Genomic DNA, 17,385 nt, shown 5'->3' on the forward strand with positions numbered 1-17,385 from the left:
TCTTTGAGGAAAGAGATCTTAGAGGCACTTATTCAGGGACAAAAGACACCGGAAGAGAAAATGCATCACCTCACTGGTACAATTCAAAGAACTGAGGCAACATTAAAGAACAGTAACAGGTTAACTCAAAGCCTGAATTTGGTATTAGAAGACCTATTTCAGATTGTAACCAACCGGTTACAAGGTTCTAGCTGAGAACTACACTCATTTGACAATTTTTGACAACCTTTGTCATTGATGTCAAAGGGGGAGTAGTAGAGGAAGAGAAAAATCCAATGACTTAGAGATCATCTGCTCAAGGGAAGCACACAGTTTTGGTAAGATTTTTGGACTTCAATTTTGGGATACAATTTTGAATTTTTCTCATGTGTGTTGCCATCAATGCCAAAGGGGGAGATTGTTGGCATTGCACACTCCAATGAAATTGTAGGTGCTTGAAGGTGTTATCATTGATGACAACCTTGCAATCCTATGGCACCAGAAGGCACTGACACCGACAAACTCTACACTGGTAGATAGTTCACCGACAACGACAATAATGATTACCGACACCCTAGCTGACAAGATTTTGATTATTGTATATTGTATTTAATTGTAATATCTTTTGTAAGCTGACATGGCATATTGTAATAAGACTCATATATAAGTATGAGATCTTATAGATCATTTTGAGTGACATGTGATAGGATATATACACATGGATATGTAGAGCAAATATTAAGGCAAATTTTGGAGAAAGGCTTATGGTTATTGCATGAGCTTAAACCGGTACTGAACCTGGCATAGCAGATGCTTTTTGTAGCAGTACATTACATTAGATTTCCATAATCCATTTTCGTAAGTCAGTGAGACTTCCTTCTGTATTTGAGCAGTGAGCTCTAGACAGTTGGCCTCCCTGCATGTGCAGGCACATTATTGTAAGTAATATCCATTCATTGGCCAGTGAGTGAATATTGTGGGTCACAAATCCCACTGAGGTTTTTCCCACATCGGGTTTCCTCGCCAAAAATCTTGTGTTATGGTGTGCTTTCTATGTTGTGTTTATTGTTCATATGTACTGCATTAATTCTTGTTTACTGGTACATTGTTTTGGAATGCAAATTACTTTATAAGTTCAGAAAATCTAATAACCGATTAGATACCGATTCACCCCCCCTCTCAGTATCTTTGGGAATCCTAATAGAATTATAATCAATTTAAAAGCATTCAAATATTCAACAATTGAATCAACTTGTTTCATTATTAAAGAATAGAATCATCTTTGTAAGTACAACTTATTGATAACTCAATGATGAATAGTGAGTACCAATTGTCTTCTTTTGTAGTTATTTCCTCTCTTCCATTTTAACTTCATTTTCTTCCCTTTGTTGCTTGTGTTAGCATGTAGTGCTTGAATTTCTCCCTTTTTGTTTGACCCAATCCTCTTGTTATTAGCTGAGATTCTTCTTGAGTGCAATTATTCTTGAGTTGATCAAACTTTGGTAGTGTCGGGCAAGCACTAATACCATGAATGAAGGATTCCTAACTGGATGGTAATCCCTTAAGTGCTATTAGAGATAGCTCCAAATCATCTATATTATTTCCAATGATAATTGGTCTTTCAACTCTGAAATCCTCATGAAACAAGATGTAATTGATTCTCCTCTGTTCATGTAAATATGCATTAATTGTTGTTTTACGGTGATCAATTTACTTGTATTATTTATTTTATATGAGTTTGAGATGGTTTTGAACATATCATAAGCTGTAGTAAGTTTTGAGATGGTTGGAAGAATGTGATCTTTAATAGCCTCAATTATGATTTTCTTAGCCTTGTTGTTGTGTCTTTCCAGGTTGTTTGCTCTAGCTCGTCTTTAGGCATCTTAGTGTCTTCTTCAATGTATGCATCTAATTCGAGTTCTTGAAGAATTGTTGTTATTCGAATTCTCGATGAGACAAAGTTGGACGCGCCTTCAAGTCTATCCTCCACTCTAACACTGTTCATCATGATTGCTTTCCTTTGCTTCTAAATGCAAGTCTGAAAAAAGTTGTCTGTCATTTATTATTTCTCTACCAACTTGGCTCTGATACCATGTTAAGGAATTTGATCAGAGATAGAGAAGATAATAGTCTTATGATATTTAATAAGAATGGACTTTAAATGAGACTATTTCAATTAATATAGTTTCCTTCGATTTGTATCTAAATACAAATATGTGATATTAAATTTTCTATTGCAATGTCGATAGTTTTTTGAGTATTGTGATTTCCACTATTATTGATCACATTACTAAAAGTGTCATTGCTCATTGCATATCTATACGGGGACAAAGGGCCATGTCCACGTAGGGGCATGACTTCTACATGGCTTTATGCCATGTAGATTCATGACCTTATGGGGACACGACTCTCCATCTCCCCTCCATCGCATTAGTTAACAATGATGGTGCTTGGTTGTCTTAGCTAATGCAACCCAATAGTTATCGTGATCATATATATACCATGTCGATTTAATATATGTTATAAATAAATATGCATATATATATATATATATATATATATATATATATATATATATATATATATATATATATATATATATATATATATATATATATATATATTGATTTATTCAATCCGATGGAAGCTATACACTTAACACTCAAAACATTGAGATATCGGCCCAAGAAGAGCAATCGGTAACTAAGAAACCTACATAGGACAAGACAACTAACATAGGGCAGCCAAAATTAGAGAAACCGACAATTGTATAGACTGAGAAACAATCTAAGGCAGAGGTTCATGTTGAGTCTGGGAAACCAGTAGTTGCAGAGGTGCTTAATCAAACCAAGAAACCATCAAAGGTAGAGGCACATACACAAACAAATCCACCAGAAGAAAATGTAAGTAAAGTGGAAGCATTTGATGAAAATAAAGAGGATATAGTGAAGGTAATTGGTCAAACATCTGTTGAGAAGAAACTGATAGAAAAACTGAGCACATCTACAGGTGAATTTAGACCTACTAATATAACAGAGGTTCTATTGGATTCCATCAAGAGGATAACAAATTGCAATACCTTAGCATTTAAGGCAATTGATAACACATTACCTATCCCGAAGATGATTGCACCTAATTGTCAGATAGAGCGCATTAATGATTTTTTAGGTAAATTGGACACATTGTCCAAATTCATTGTTGATAATGTCACAACTCTAGAAAAGGTGAATGATGATACCATTAAGGAGATAGTTGACAAAGAGAAAAATACATTCTTTGAGAACACTATAAAGAAATGTACCGATCACTTGGACACACTTTTACCAATACTTAATTCTACAATTTTGGAGTATAAGGAGCTATATAGAGAAGTATGTAAACCTCACAGTTTGACAGAGGACATTGATGAAGAGATTAAGAAGACACAAAAAGAAATTGATGACATTGTGGATAATATGATAGGTTCATCTGAACTTATCTTAGTTTTTGAGCAGGAAATGGCAGTTTTTGAGGAGAAGTTGGAGAAACTTGAGAAAGAAAAGGAGAGAATAAGGTCTAAAGCCTGAGAACCAAAGAATAAACTTGGTCCGAGGTTAGATAGTCTGATTACTTAGAGAGCTGAAATGAATAAGGAAACAATTATTGGAGAACGATCACCAGAGCAGCAAATGCACTATCTCATTGGTATGATCCACCAAACTGAGGCAACTCTAATTGATAGCAACAAGTTTATGCAGAGTTTGAATCTAGTTTCGGCGGACATTTTTCAGATTGTAACCAACCGGTTACAGACCTTGAGGTAGCATTTTTGTACTCTTTCAATTATTTATGACATCCTTTGTCATTGATGTCAAAGGGGGAGTAGTAGAGAGAAAAAATCATGTATAGAGGAGATCACTTGCTCAGGGGGAGCACATCTTTTTCAAATTCAGTTTTGGGATAACAGTTTTAATTTTTCTCATGAGTGTTGCCATCAATCCCAAAGGGGGATATTGCTGGCATTCTACACTCATATGAGAATAGTTTATGTTGTCATTGATGGCAACCAACTAGCAACCAACTGACAATAGGTTTCTACATGAATAGGTAGACACTGGCACCGACATTTAGATTACATCGACAACAAAGAATACTGACACTCAGGCCGACATGGGATGCACTTTTGTTTATTGTAATATAATTATCTTTTGTAAGTCAACTTGGTATATTGTAAAAGACTCATCTATGTATGAGATCTTATAGATCATTTTGTAATAAAATGAATGGTAGAAGATAGTTTTTTAGTGGTAGTGAAGGTTTTTGGTTAAGGTATCTATCTGAGCTTAAACTGGTATTGACCCTGGCATTAGAGATACTGGTTTGAGTAGTACATTGTATTGGATTTAATTATCCATTTTGTAGTTAGAGAGACTCTTCATTGAGAAGTGAGCTCTAGGCTGTTGGCCTCCCTCCATGTGCAGGCTCCTATTGTAAGTAGTATTTATTCATTGGCTAGTGAGTACATATTGTGGGTCACAAATCCCAATGAGGTTTTTCCCACACTAGGTTTCCTCATTAAAATATCTTGTGTTGTGGTGTGTTTCTATGTTATCTCTGTTATTTGTGTTTACTACATTCATTCTTGTTTACCAGTACACTATTTTGGGTTGCAAAGTTATAAATAATTTTAAATATTCATTCAAACAGTTACACACTGATTCACGCCCCCCTCTCAGTGTCTTTGGGACTGTCATTGAATCTAACATAGAGGATTGTGTGTGTAGTTCAAATCTTAAGGTGTGGAGTCCTTCTTGGTAGGATCCTTATTGTCATTTGAAGGGTCCAAAAACTAAGTCCTTTGGATTTGTCCTTAGGTGTGTGAAGGGCTCTGCATCAATTTGTATCAGAGCTTAGAAGTGTACTTTGGACCAGAGAAGAAGACAAGATGTCTAGGGAAGAAGGATCCCAACATTTCCCATCAAGGATGACCAATGTTGAGTTGGTTGTTTTGGTAAAGAAGCAGATGGTAGAGAGAAAAGTAGTTAGGGCTAAGAATCGGGCCTTGAGAAATGAAATGGACCAGTTGAAGGGCAAAGTGGAGAGGGGAGAGAGAGACTCTGGAGGAGATGGAGAAGGGGATGAAGAGGAGATCTCTAGGCAAGAAGAACTAGAGGTTCCTACATACTAGAGACCCCTGATGAGTGTCCTCAAGTCCATGGAAAGGAGAACAATAGATGTGAAGTTAGATCTGCCAGTGTTTGCAGGTAAGATGGAACCAGATACAGTGATGGAGTGGATAGACTCCTTAGACAACTTATTTGAAATTGAAGACATACCAGAGCACCAAAGGGAGAAAATGGCCCAATCCAAAATGAAAGGGGCTGCACTAACTTGGTGGACTTTCATCCATAACTCATATTATAAATAACTTATGGAAGACCAAGAGTCACTTCTTAAAAATAATCTTTATTTAGAAATCATATCCACACTAGAAGCCAACTCATATTATTATGGCTGGACAATCATAGTTGATGAAGATAGCTTGTCAAATAGTGTATTTAAAATTGCAATCTATGCATGGACATCTTGCTATAACATGAGAATGAGAGACGACGCAAATGAATTAAAAAAGTTACTCCTATTTTTTTGGACACATTATTACACACTACCATTGTTGATGATCATATTCTTGAATATACCACATAACTAATTTAGTCAATGGAACCAATATCTTAAGTTAATCATCTTCATACATTGTAAAATCCTTTTGTATTGAAACAACATTATTCATAGCTTGCCAGTTTAAATTATGTTGCATCCATTCATATTCATTTTTTTCCCACATTTCAAGATCAACTTGATTGTATTCTAAATAATGGCTCATAACAAAGGAAAAGTTTGAATCTTCTAACATTCGCTTACCCTCCAATATATTATCCAAAGCATATCTTGCTATCGACGTAACCATTGCACATTGTTAGGGTGCAAGTACTACTTTATTTATGATGGAGGGGTAGATCATAGTTTAATAATGAGATTTAAATATTTTGTCAATAGATTAAGTTACTTACTCTCAATCATTAGCACAAATTTTATTGTGGAAATGCAACTTGAATTTGATAATTTATAAAATATATACTCCTAGCCATTATTGTAGTTTATGGTGGATATATAATTTAAATTTTGATATTTTATAACATTTATATATACACATTTCAATAGAAATAAGGGAAGGGGATAAATAAAAATTTGAAGAATGTATTCATTAATAAGAACATTAACATTATAATCATCAAGTTCATGTTGGTAAGAGTAAAGGAAATAATTGTAACTCAATATTCTAATATTATTTAGGGATAAATTTATTATTAGTAGCTTTAATAATATCACAGTCTAAATTTTTTAATAAGAAAAAATATCACAACTTGAGAAGATAATTACCCTATCAATGATTATATATTAATATATTACAACTGTTTTGCAAAGGTACTAAGATGTTCCAGTTTTATTCCAAACTGAAATTCGTGAAATCTCAAATTATGGCTTGGAATAAATTGGTCTTTAAGATTATTTTTCATGAAAAAGAGGCAATTGCCAATGATTTGAAGGTTGTTAATGAGGAGATTATTAGACATGGCACTAATTCCTCCACTAATGATGCTCAAAAGAAATTTCAAGCTTACTAGGAGATCCTTTGCTCCCGGGTTGAAATCTATTAGCAGCAAAAGTCTTGTGAGGTTTGGGTTAAAGAAGGTGACAGGAATACTGCCTTCTTTCAAGCTAAAGCCAAGCTTAAAAGAGTTGCTTCTACATTTTTTAGTATTAAGGATTCTAAGTCTGGTTATATCCTTAATTCAGATCAGCAGATTAAAGAGGAGGGAGTGTCTTTTTTTAAGGAATTGTTATCTCCTTCTTTTTCTTCTTCCTCCATGGATCATCATGTGGATTTTCTTTTAGATTCTATTCCCTCCCTTGTTTCCCATGAGGATAATGACTTTCTTATGAGGCCTTTTTCTTTAGATGAGCTTCATTCTGTTGTTTTTTCCATGGCCCCTGACAAAGCTCCAGGTCCTGATGGGTTTACTATCTTGTTCTTTCAGAAATGCTGGGATTTTATTGGTTTTGACTTATTAATGGCTTTGGAAGAGTCTAGGAGGGGTGGGTATATCCTTAAAAATTTGGTTTCTCTGAAAGCTGGTGTAAATGGATCAAGAGTTGTATTTCTACTGCTTCATTTTCTATCATCATTAATGGAGCTCCCTTTGGATACTTTTCTTCAACCCAAGGTGTTAGACAAGGAGATCCTTTATCTCCTTTCTTATTTATCATTATGGCAAAATCTTTTAGTCGATTGGTTATTAAGCAAAGGGATCTAGGCTTTTGGCAAGGGGTATTAATTCTTAACTCTGATATGTCAATCACTCATAACCTTTTTGCCGATGATACACTTTTATTTGGGTCTTCTTCTATTCAAGAGGCTACTCATATTAAATTTATTCTGGATACTTATACTGCTGGATCTGGCCAACAGATTAGCCCCCATAAATCCAAGATCTTCATTTTTAATACTCCTCATTTGGTGGTTGATAGACTTGTGAATATCTTAGGTTTCCCAGTAGACTCTCTTCCTTCTACCTATTTGGGGATTCCTTTCTTTATGGGATCTGCTAAGTCTTCTATTTGGAATTCGGTTATTGAGAGACTTAAATCTCGTATTTTTGCTTGGAAGGCTAGGTGGTTGTCTCTTTCAGGTAGGATACTTCTCATTAAAATGGTCCTAGCTGCCATTCCCAATTACTATATCTCAGTTTTTCAAGCTCCCAGATCAGTCATCTCCCAAATTGAAAAGATTATTCGATCTTTTCTTTGGAAAAACAACATGACAGAAGATAAAAAGATTCCACTAATTTCTTTGACCAAGATGTCTCTTTCCAAGAAAGTTGGTAGTGTTGGGATTCAGGACTTCTCTAAAAGAAATAGGGCTTTTGGGGGCAAACTAGTTTGGTCTATGTATACTAAGCCCCAATCTTTGTGGTACCAAATTATGCAGGCTAAGTATTTGGATTCCCAGAATCCTGCTAGGATCTTCACAATTTCTAATCCTCCACAGGGGTCTTCTATTTGGAACTTTATGATCTCTTGTAGGGAAGTGGTCTCTAATTTTCTCTCCTGGCAGGTCCATTCGGGGGAGGATATTCTTTTTTGGAAAGACTCCTGGAATGGCTTTCCCCCTCTTTCGCAGCATGATTCTCTTGCTTTTGTTTCAGTTGTTCTTTCTCAATCATGGGGAGTTAGATTGGTTAATTATGTAGATAGTGTTGATTTGTTTTCTCACAAGGTCTCATGGAAGGATCCCTCTACTCTACCATTGTCCTTGCAGGAAATTTTAAATTTCAAATATGTTTTGCAAGACCGACTGGCTTTCCTTTCTAACATCAAAGATCAACTTATTTGGTGCCCTTCAAAATCGGGAAACTACTCTGTTAAAGAAGGATATTTTGTTGTTCAACAAATAGCCAATCAAAATGCTCCTCATCGTGCCTTTTTGTTCTGTTGGAATAATTCAGTATTACCTAAAGCTGGTGTTTTTTCCTAGCTTGCACTGCAAAATAGAATTTTGACTAGTGATCATTTAGTCAAATTTAATATTGTAGCCTCCTTTTCTTGTGTCTTATGTGGTAAATCTCTTGAAGATGTCAATCATAATTTTCTTCATTGTGAGTTTGCGAGTAGTTGTTGGCATTTTGTCCTCCAAAAGTTATCTCTTTCATTCCCTTTACCTTTATCTTTATGGGACATGTTTCAATCTTGGCCAGTTTTGTATTCATCTTCTCTATTTGCTTGTTTGTGGTTTATAATTCCCTCTTCAATCATATGGGTCATTTGGTGGGAAATAAACAAGCGCATTTTTATATGTGACTCATCAGATTTATCGGTTGTTCTTGGGATTTTGGAAAGAAGTATTATTGAGCAAGTTAATGCTCATGTCTAGAAATATTTTAACATGAATTCAGAGTTCTCTTCTTGGGACAATTTTATGATCTCTTCTTGGAAAAGTATCATTATTTCTGTATCACCCGCCTTTCCAAGGATTCGAAAAACACCTATAGACATAAATTCCATAAAATGACATCCTCCTAATGCCCCTTTTTGTAAATTGAATTTTGATGGATCCTCCCGTGGAAATTCTGGTGATTCAAGAATAGGGATAGTTTTTCATGATCATTTGGGTTCTTTATTAACATTAAAAGCTATGCCAATTTCTCCTGGCACAAATAATATGGCCGAGGCTTGTGCTCTTTTAGAAGGTCTTGTTATGGCTAAGGATTTGAAATTCAAATACATTCATATTGAAGGTGATTCAGCTATTGTCATTAATGCTTGCAAGGCAAGAAAAGCTGATAATTGGCATTTCCGGTATATTCTTGAACAAATATGGACTCTTCTTGATATGTTTGAGCACCTCATCATCTCACATGTTTATCATGAAGGTAATGCATTGGCTGATTGCCTCACTAATATGGGTTGGGACAAAACAGTTATTGATTCCTCTCAATTGGGGGGTGATTTGATGAGCTTCCCAAACCTATTAATTATAGCCTGTAGAGAGTTGAGGATTTAATCTTTCTTATTATATGATTTCTCGTTTATACGAGTTGATATTCTCTTCTTTTGGTGAGGTATTTCTTTTCATAATTCCATTTGGTTTTGATTTGAGGTACTTTGCTTTACTTGATCATCACTTGGCATTCATTAATGATGAGTTGGTTGTTATTGATGTTGTTCGTGTGTTTGGTACTCTCTTCTAGTTGAAATCTGGAGATATTTATTTTCACATTGGGAATCCGTCCTTCATATGTCATTTAAAGTTTGGCGTAGTGTTGCTTTCATGATTATCTATGTACGCCGCTTCTTTTGGTTTGTCAATTTTTTTATGATATATCTCCTCTTTCTTTTCATTTACGACATAAAAATTTTGGGCTTCATTTCTCTCTAGCATTTTCACATTCACTTCTTCTCCTTTGGCATTTGTCTATAATGGCGGACCGCAGATCTCATGTCGTTGGTGTCAGTCATGTTTTGGAACCTTGTGTTTCTTGTAAATTCTCTACGTTCTGTAGTATATATATATATTGGTTGCAGTTGTTTTTTGGTGCAGGGGCATGTCAATTTTGATTGCAAGAGTTCTTTGTTACAGGGCCTTCAAGATGTCCCAGGAACTTATTTTGTAAATAAGCTTGCATGCTCCTATTCTGTAAAACAAGCTTATATGCTCCCATATGTAAATGAGCTTGCATGCTCCTTTGCTAATCTCTATTTTGTAACTAGCTCTGGCTAGAGGATTGTTCACTACTTCTCTTCTATAATCATGTTGATGAGAAATGACTAGAGTTTTTCTTGCTGGTTCTTTTCTTTGGGAGCTCAGTTTGAACCTGTTTTTAAACATATTGTAAAAATTATTTATTATTAATAAAATATATCAAGTGGCACTGCCACCTTGCCAAAAAAAAAAAACATTATCAAAATTAACTTTATTATTCTCTTTATTTATTTATTTTATTTTATTCAATAAAGAAAATAAATAAAACATTTTACAATAACAAATACAAATTAGCAATATAACTACTGAAAAAGACAATAGCAATAAGAGTAGCCTATTGAAAGGAAAACAACAATAGCAACAATTGAGCAAATATTGCAGCTAAAATAGCTCCAAAAAGTCACGATTTATGCATAACACTAAGGTTAGTCGAAAATTAAAGATCTTGGTCATGCTCGGTAGAACTAGTTGCATCTTTCATTTTTCGGAAAAGTGCATAAAATGAAGATTAGTGATCCATTTTGAAGCCAAATTAGCCACATCCTTGAACAAAAGGATAAAATTAACTTTGTTATTCTTACCGGTCATATTTTTGTCAACGTGATAAATGCAAATTTAAGTTGTGGAGGTAATACTGCTACTATTATTCAATTAATAACTCTCTTGCTTGAAACATTGAAGTATTTGATGGAGTTGTTATGCTCCTGTCTTATTATCATGATCATTAGTATTAAATTTAACATTTTATTCATTAAATTGTTATTATTTATTTCATAGAAATCAATATAAAGTATTCATTATAATTAGGATAATATTTTTATTAAGGGTTGTATTTATAGATTGCGTACAAATATTTGTCATGAGGGTAGAATGGTTAATGTACTTCTAATAACCTTTGTCAAAAAGCATTTGGTTTAATGGGAAAGTACATTTTGTAGGCACCTAGATGATTTGGAGTTGAAATCTCCTACAATAAATGATAATAACAATATTAATTCCTTAACACTAATTAAAGGATAACAATATTAAGTTATCAATATGAATATTACCATTAATGTTGATATTAACATTATTCACAAAGGGTATATTGATGTGGCATTAATACTAAACTTGATGTATGGGTATTATTTTTATTTTCATTCACAAAATTATTAATGTGGCATGAGATAACAAATGAAGTCATAATAAGTTAATGTGGACCTTACTATTACAATTACAGTGAAAATACTATGCTCATAATACCTCTACCAATAGAGCATCAAAGGGCCTCTACCTTCTCGTGGAATTTGCTACCTTTAAAGAGTATGCGTACTTAAAAAAAAAAGATGGTTTTCATAACAAATCTTTTGGGCATGATACAAACCTCTATAAGCTTGTAAAAATCCAAACTAAACACTTAAATAATAACACATAAATTATCTCTCTTTACCTATCTCTCTCTATACATAGATTCAAATGGAAAGCTATCAATTTGATACAATTTATTGAATACATTTAACATTCAATCTTGCAAACTTTTAATGATCTAGTTGACATTATAGAACTTGGATTTCTCCCTAATAGTTTTTAATCCTCAAAATGATCTAATTTCCATACTTGAAAGTTGTCATCTCACAAAAATATAACTAGTGTAAGTGTTGACATTTCATATCACGAATTAAGATTATCCATGCTTATCAAAAAGGATTTATTTTCTTGCCTTGACTAAAACCCTAAACCCTTATGACCCTTGCCACTTTATGTTGACTTGATGGTGTACATTCTTGATCACTTAAGTTATAAATTAAGTCTTTTATACCATCAAAGTGATTGGCCAACTTACCTAAGGCTTGCAATACTACCTCATCGTACCTTGTGTCTCAGATTCAAGGATTCAACAATTACTTTGTGTGGTGATTTAACACACAATTACAAGACCCTAATAGTAAGGCCTAGTTGTGATCATGAAATTGCATGATTATGATGTGTTTCCTTATGTTAGTGCATTTTTTTGCCCTTCATCACCTCTTAGTTGCTGACAGACTAATTTTTTTTCCATTGTGCCATGTGGCCATTCCTAGTTGTTGTTGCATCATAAAAAGAGTCCAAGAGAAGGCCAACCTTAAAGTCATGATGCTATGAAATATTGATGCATGTCTTAGGCCAACCTATTTTCTCCACTTCTCTCAAGCATTAACTTGTAAAGATAGGATATCATAGGTAAAGGAAAGTTGGCCCACAATAGGGTTGCAATGGAGTGAGATCTTGACAAGTCTATTAGGCCCATTGATATGATCAAATAAAGGCTCTAATAGTGGTGTCCATATGGTGGTCATTCACATAATCACAAAAAAAGAAATCCTACAATGGTGTGATAGACCAATGCATGTCCATCCTACTCAAAGGAGATTGTCTAATTTATGGCCTTGACTGGTCGATAGTTTCTAATGCGATGTATACCTTTTAAGTTGTAAAATTTAAATCTGGTTAGAGCACACGATCACCGTTGATCTCATCACATCAAAACCAGATAGACAGTACACATTCTAACATAGAGAACAACAATCTACAAGTCTTATGTTCATAAGAATAAACCTGATAATGTGATCTATAGAATAGTGATCACCATTAAATCTCAACAACTACTCAAACCGTCATTTTCTTGAGCCATGAGAGCTATAGAATGTATTCAATGTACCTTGCCAGAGATCAATGACTTAGATGAGGCCCATGCTCATCTAACGACCAAATCTCTTCTTTTGATGAGCCTGAGGTTGCAATGTAACACCATAATTGTCTCCCATCCCTTTAATAGATTTGCACACCTCTATACCATTTTATTAGTGAGCAGGTTACCCTCATTCAATTCTAGGCATCTTTCTTTTTGTTAGAGGGCATTCCCTATGCTTACTGATCTGATCAAAGTTACAAGACTTAGGTTTTACCCTTCTTTATCTACAGGGGAGGAGGTTAGGGTTTTCTTTAACATGCCTTGGTCTTTTTCTAAAGTTTAGTGATAGTTAAATAGGCTAATAAGTCTCATTTGTAAGGGTTCCTTCCTAGCTATTTGTTGTGGAGCTTATGCATTGTGTATCTATAGTGTTATTGTAACATAGCTCATTCCTCTTCATAATCAATAAAATTTCTAGATTCGTCCATTTACACACTATTTATTACTTATGTACATGATATGTATTTGCTAGACAACCTGCAACTACTATCTATCATCATCGGTGCACAAAATACTGACATCACTATATGTATTCTTATAAGTTCCTGCTCTCACTATAGTTGTCTCAATTAGCCTAGCCAATTGGGGGGTCTATGTTTGAAATATCCTAATTGGATTTGACTACCTCCATGGTTGAACATTCTTCAGTATTCAAGTGGTATCTTGACCCTCTTTTCATTCCTTGTTTATCTACTGCTACTAGTTCTTTGCCTTTGTATTTCTCATGGTTTTTATTTTCCTCATTGTATTCCCTCAGACACTCTTGAAGAGCTTTAATGAACAATTTGTAATCTTCTTTGGTTTCCACCCAAGTGTGCCAATATGATACTTCTAAAATGTTTTCTCTAACTATGTCATCCTCTAGTAGCTTTTCAAGTTTAAAATTTTTGATATGTTCATTGTAACTAATAAGTTTGCAATGCAACATTGAAAGTAATAAGTCTTTTGAAAGACTCAATAAGTGCCTATCTAATCCTTTGAAACTTTCCTCGATTCCAATCTTCCAAATTTACCAAAGTATTTCAATATAATTTAAAATGAACCATAATAGATTAAGTTCTTTTTTTGTAATTTTAATAGCACCAAACACAATTTTAAAATAAACAATATTATTAATCCACCCTTTGAACATATCAACACAAAAGTGTTGAGCCATATTTTTGTAGCTACAAAACAATTAAAAAATATATGTTTCATGCTTTTTGTTCCCTGCATACAAAGCACAAATCATTATTATTCACAAAATCTTTATAAGGTAGCATTTGCAATATAAACAACCATTTAAAACTAAATTTCTTAGCCTAGATATAAGGATTCCAATTCGTAACAAAATATTATTCCATTCATTGTTGCTAAAGTCAACCTAATAGATATTGTTTATGGTGAAAATGGATAACAATAACAACAATATTGAAAGGCTAAATGAATCCAACCACTAAACCCTAGCCTAACAATGAACAAAGATCCACCATAACATATGAAGATTACCTAAGACAATGCAAATAAGTCAAAATCACAAAGATTATACCATCACATGTCCAATGGGGTTTTGATCTCCATTCTTCCTATCTCCATTGATCTTGCTTGATATATTTGCTCTCAGATTTTTATATGCACAAGAGCTCAACAAAGAACGGAATGTGGTTGCAAGTAGGATCGTAGTGTAGCCAAGTACTCCAAAATCAGTCATTAGTCATTAGGCCTTGACAATGAAGGAAGCATCTCCTTAAATAGAAGACACAATAAGAAATGGAGGGTTAAGATTGAGAGGTGTAAAAAGAGAGGTCGGCTAGGATTAGAGGGTAGGTAGAAGAAATACCAAAATAATGAAAGAGGTAGGTAGTGTAGGAATTAAGAGATGAATGACATGTGTCATGTGTAGAAAAAGATAATGAATTAATTAAATAAATAAAGATTTATTTAATTAATAGAAGAATAAGACAATTAAATAAATAAAAATATTTATTTAATTTAGGAAAGGGGTAATTTAAATAAATAAATGTATTTATTTAAATAAGAAATAAGGCTAGAAGAGGATAAATGAATTAATTAAATAAATAAAAATTTATTTAATTAATAGAAGAAATAGGCTTAGATAATTAAATAAATAAAATATTTATTTAATTAAACATGACAATTTTGGGTGTCTACATTTTGCCCCTCTTTGAGACAATGCAGCTTGTCGCGTTGTTTCAAAGAAGATAAGATGAACTGATACAGAGTTGCCCCAGTATGGGAATAATATGCCCCCTTGAGAGATTGGATGAAAATGTTGGAAAAGATTGAAGACAATCTCTCGATAAGAAAGAAAGGCTAGAAAGGATTCACCGAATAAAGTGACAAAGTCACAGGATGAAGAATACTGACTTGGGAAATGAAGGTGAGGGCTAGGATAGGCTATAAGATAGACCACGGGCAAAAGACATCCTCATTGTCATCCACACCCTTACAAGATCACAGTGCAGAGCGAGAAAAGAGCAACAGCAGTCAACAGCGATGGCCTTTGTTCACAGATTCGACTGCGTTCGCCGATTTTAGAGGCCAGCAGAGGCAGGAGAGCCGATAAGTACCATGAAACCTCCTCGTACTTTCACGCATTTTAATTTTTGTCATTAATGCTCAGTAGGTAGCAATAAATGCGCTTAGGAATAGGGTACAAAAAAATGCAAAAACGCGCAACCGCGTCTGTGTCAGTGTCAGGCGCGTCTGTGTCTAACAGGCGCGTCTGTGTCGGTTCCAGGTGCGTCTATGCCTGGGACCGCGTTTGCATTGATTGCAGGCGCGTTTAGGTATTGTAGAGGCGTTTGTGTCATGAAGTCGCATTTAGGTTCCATAGGCGCGTTTGTGCATAATGTAAGCACGTTTGTGTTCAGAAAGTGCATCTGTGTCGCAGAAGCGCGTTTGTGCAGTCTAGAAGCGCGTTTATAAGTTTAAAGCGCGTTTATGTGTCAAAATGCATGGTTTTAGTCTTCTAGGTCAAATCGGCAGTTCTGTGATGAACATACGCTGTCGATTGGATAAGCTGCTGAGAGGATACACTCAAACAGGTCCTCTAGGAAGACTAGGATAGATCAAGGCACTTTGTGATGAACAGGGAGTACCAGGATAGGCAGCACTTTGTGATGAACAGGGAGTGCGAATGTGAGTAACACTTTGTGATGAACAGGGAATGTCACACACGTAGTACTTTGTGATGAACAGGGAGCACTACTAGGATAGATAGCAACACTTTGTGATAAACAGTGAGTGTCATTAGGATAGATAACCATAAGCATTTAGATAGCAAGTAGCATTGTGTGATAAACAGTGAATGCCACGATAACTGACATGATTGATTGTTTGACTGCAGGAGTATCTGCCTATGTTGGAGTCACGGGAGAGATTCCCGTCTACACAGAGACTACGGGCAGAGTTGTCGTTTCAGGATAGAGCTGCGATTGAGGAGATGGGCCTCAGACATGTACTGTATGTGCCTGAGTTTCGGGCAAACATGGGTTTGCTGACTGCGCTGGCGGAGAGATGGCACTCCGAGACCTGCACGTTTCACTTACCGATGGGGGAGATGACAGTGACCCTCGAGGATGTCTATAGGATTTTGCACATACCGATCGATGGAGAGCTGATTCCATATGATCGAGATGGAGACAAGGAGGCGTTGAGACGGGTATTCCAGGATCCCGGGTTGGAGATGAGAGCAGGGCACGTGGCATGGGATACCATGACCGCGACAGGTTTAGCTTTGCCAGCTGTGATCGGAGGAGCCAGCAGTGGGTTCTTGTGTCCTGACAGAGATACACGGGGGTTGGCAGTGGGTTGGGGAGGAGCACTGGAGATATTGGTGACTGAGCACACCAGATATGCATGGGGGCCATGTGTCTTGGCACATTTATACTATGAGCTGCATCAGTTCGTTTATCACGGATTAGTGGGACTGGGCTGTGGAGTGACACTCCTACAGGTGTGGGCATATGAGCACCTTCCTATCACACGGCCGATTCACTTCAGAGGTAGAGGGCATGGACGGAGCTTTGTACACCTTTATGATATGATTACGTCATAGCCTCGGATTGGCCGGCTGGAGCACTGGAGGCGTGTTATAGATGATATTGACACAGTCATCTGGAGGTCGTACCTGGGGTGCGAGGAGTGGGAGGACGACACCTTGGAGCTGCCATGTACATTCAAGAGTAGATATCTGATTGGGCGGACGCCCTACATTTTGGAGAGACAGCTGGTTGACAGGGTAGGCAGACAGTTCGGCCGGATCCAGAGGATGCCGCGAGGCTCAAGCATGTATGCCCGTACAGTCAGGGATCAGGCACAGTTCGGGCCATTATTATCATATGATCAGGCCGTGACACAGATGACAGAGATGATACCATTACCCTGGGATATG

The sequence above is a fragment of the Cryptomeria japonica genome, chromosome 9 (assembly GCF_030272615.1).
Source record: "Cryptomeria japonica chromosome 9, Sugi_1.0, whole genome shotgun sequence".
Lineage (NCBI taxonomy): Eukaryota > Viridiplantae > Streptophyta > Pinopsida > Cupressales > Cupressaceae > Cryptomeria > Cryptomeria japonica.